Raw genomic sequence first — 3,699 nt, forward strand, 5'->3', positions numbered from 1 at the left:
TAAGTAGAAATACAAGCTATGTTTGCTTAATCATGTAGTTTTTCCTTATTAATTTTTCATTTATCCATTTCCTTAATGACTTGTCCGGGACTTATCTAGATGGGAGTCACCGGGTTCATGTGAATCCATGCTCTCCTCTCTAGATCATATATAGCAGTATTATATTTTTCTAAAAATATTCAAATATAAATATATGAATCCACGGTTGAAGAATTTTTATAACAGTGCACTCATCCTCTCGAAATCCTGAATACACTTCTGCGTGCCCCTAGGTCACATACCTAATTTCCTAATTTTTTATTTGGGTCCTCCCCCAACCACTTCTCATTCATAACATCAAGTCACAATTTTTGAAATGGGCACCACGAATTAACACCATTCTACATTACTTTTACTTCTTGATAGAAATATATGATAACCATATGAATTTTTTTTTTTAATATTTTATACAAAAAGTGTCTTTAAATTATGGATTTGACTTTGAAAAATGGGAGGCCAGCTAAGTCTAAAACTTTGAATATAGCATCTTTGGGTTGCATACTCAATTTACATGACAATTGAACCAATTGAGAAGTGGATTACAATACAATATACTACATGGCAATTTAGCAATACTGTCACCTTCTAATAATTTAATGCAATTTTCATTAAATTATTGCCAGTAGAATATATACAATCTGTCATTTGATTCTTTTATGTTGATTATCTATGTAATTTGAGGGTCGTTAGTGAATTATTTCTTGAATATAAAAATATTTATATTTGAGCGTGAGGAACATCGGGCGGACTTTAAGAAAGTGTTCAACGCCTCTTGATCTCTTTGTAAATATCTCAGGAGTTTATGAGAAAATATTATACCCTTTATATAGTCGTAAGTTGGATTTTGGATATTGTAGCCTCCAAAAACTTAATTAGATTGGACTCGTCTTGTAAGATCTGAGAAAAAAGTCAATGTCTACAATAATAAAATAAAAAACCATAATACAAAGGTCTATAAATTAGGGCCTCCTAAAAGCACTGACATGTTCACATACTACACAATGAAGGGTTTCTTTTCTAGCATGGTGTTGTTAAAGATTGGCTTCATATTCACTATTCTTCTCATGGCACCCAATGGTTAGATTCCTTCTTGCTTATCTCTATATTATAATTCTGTATTTTTATCATTACATATATTCGAGTAAAGTATCTAGTACCCCTTTAATTCTGATCAAATTTGCTACGATACACTTCAACTTCACAAGGGTCCTATTACCTCTGAACTCAATTTTAGCATATTTTTGTCACTCTTTTTAATTAATGTGACACTTTTTTAGCCGACGTGACACCTTTGATGTGGGCCTCATTTTTATATAATAAAGGTGTCATGTCAATACAAAAGAGTGATAAAAATACACTAAAATTGAATTCAGGGGTAATAAGACCCATATAAAGTACGTTAGAGTATGTTGTAGAAACTTTGGTCATAGTTCGAGGAGGTACTGGATGCTTATCTCTATATATTCACCACAAAAAGAAAAAAAAAAAAGAAAAAACACTATGAATTCCGATGTTAATTTATCGTTAAATTTCTCGTAACTAACAAAATTAAATGGTCTGATAATATATCACTAATAAATTATTAAGGTGATTGTCATGTGACCAGTGACCAGGAGGTCATGAGTTCAAGCCATGAAAATAACCTCTTACAGAAATGTTGCATAAAATAAATCCTTGCGGTTTGGCACTTCATTGATCCCCGTACATAATTGGAGCTTTAGTGCATCAAGCTGACCTTTTTCTTTTATCACTAATCCTATCATTAATTAGGATTTAGCTACAGAATAGTGATTTTCATATCTAAGCTCTTGACATAAAGGCGTTGCTAAACTAATTATTAAAGTGCTTTTTATCTTATACATACCATAATCTAATTTTGACAAATTTATATAATTGAATTTCAGTCAGCACGAAATGAAATATAGATCCTAAAATTTCAGGATTCGAAAGGAGATTATTACCACAAATTATAAATGTTCCGAAATTCAATCCTAAAATTACGAGTTCGGGTGTCTAAGGAGCAAAAAAGAATGGGTGTTCAAGGGAGGAGTTAAAAAAATAATTTGTTGATCTTTGATCAAACAACAAATTAGTATTTTCCTTAGATGTGTTTTAATTTATATTTAATTTGTCTTACTTTCTTTGGCTTCATTTGGAAGTATCTCTTGAATAATTTCATTATTTTTCCGAGCAAGATCTTGTTGTTTTAATTTGTAAGGATAATAATGAAGAAATTTAAATGATTATATATTATAATTTTATTTTTTTATATTTTTATCATTATATATATTCATGAAAAACGAAAAAAATGAAAATAACTATCAATTCCGTTGATAATTTGTCGCTAAATTACTCGTAACTCTAAATATTTTGATAATATATCACTAACATGGGCGGAATCAGCTTAAAGTCAAGGGTTCATCTCAATCGCCTTCGTTAGAAAATTATATTATTTATACATGGTTAAAATTATTTTTTTACATATATATAGTATATACAGCTTAAAGTCGGACCTCCTTCGGCTAATTCGCGCGTTTACTTATTCTGATTTTGAATCCCCTTGATGAAAATTGTGACTCTACCAATCTAAATTCTACCTATTATGGTAGTAATGATTTCGAATCTACGTTCCAGCATATAGGTGTTGCTAAACTTATTGTTTGAATGTATGCATTTTAATTATCTTATACCAACCATAATCTAATTTTGATAATTTATATAATTGAATTTCAGTCAGGGCGAGATGGAGTATAGATACTGAAATCTCTGGATACAGAAGGAGATTATTACCACAAGTTAAAAATGATCCACAAATCAGTCCTAAGATTATGAGTTCGAGTGTCAATGAAGAAAAACGACCCAAAATTTCAGGGAGGGGTTAAAAAAAGTCATTTGGTTAATCTTGATCAAACAAAAATATGTGCACTAGACAACAAATGAGTATTTATCTTGTATTTGTTTTATTTTACTTGTCTTTAGTGCTTTGTTTAGTAAGAATAATAATGAAGCAATTCAAATGAATGGCATTATATCCAAAAGTTGGTTGGGATAGAATTTTTTAATTGTGTTTCTTTTTTAGAAAGAAAAGGAATAACAAGTGTGACTAAATATGCTTTAATTCTAAATAAGTTGGGCTCGATTATATGAATCATCGTTGTTCATGTTATTTCAATTAAGCAAAATATATTGACTATCTTTAAGATCCGAATCACAAAGCTTTATGATAAGCTACCTTACCTCACATATATAAAAAAGGGGAATTTTAATAAATATACATCTCAACATAACACTTTCCATCTATGTAATTATATACTTTTAGTTTATACCAGCATAGTCAACCTTTGTTATCAAAAATGTTTGTATACCCTCTACGCCATTATACAGTATTTATACACCTATATGAGAAATATATTTACCTTATTTAAAAGTGTATACACGTATAAAAATTATATGTACCTTGTATAAAAGTGTATAACACGTCTTAGCTCCAAATTTCTCATAAAAATCATATTTGAAACTTAAATTGACTTCTTCAAGCTTGTTAACAATGATATTGTTGAGATAAAAAAACAATGAACACACACAGATTGATTGTCATTTTATGAGGGAAAACTACAATAAAGTCTAATTGATATTATATACATATCTACTCAACAGCAA

General features: G+C 29.5%; 1 long non-coding RNA gene across 1 annotated transcript; it reads left to right on the forward strand.

The window, feature by feature from the left end:
* The first annotated feature begins 916 nt into the window (after positions 1–916).
* On the forward strand, positions 917–3,190 carry LOC124897610. Its single transcript, XR_007054374.1, has 2 exons — positions 917–1,116; positions 2,773–3,190. It is a non-coding gene; the product is annotated as an uncharacterized LOC124897610 (long non-coding RNA).
* The last annotated feature ends 509 nt before the right edge of the window (positions 3,191–3,699 follow it).

Source organism: Capsicum annuum, chromosome 4 (genome assembly GCF_002878395.1).
Source record: "Capsicum annuum cultivar UCD-10X-F1 chromosome 4, UCD10Xv1.1, whole genome shotgun sequence".
Lineage (NCBI taxonomy): Eukaryota > Viridiplantae > Streptophyta > Magnoliopsida > Solanales > Solanaceae > Capsicum > Capsicum annuum.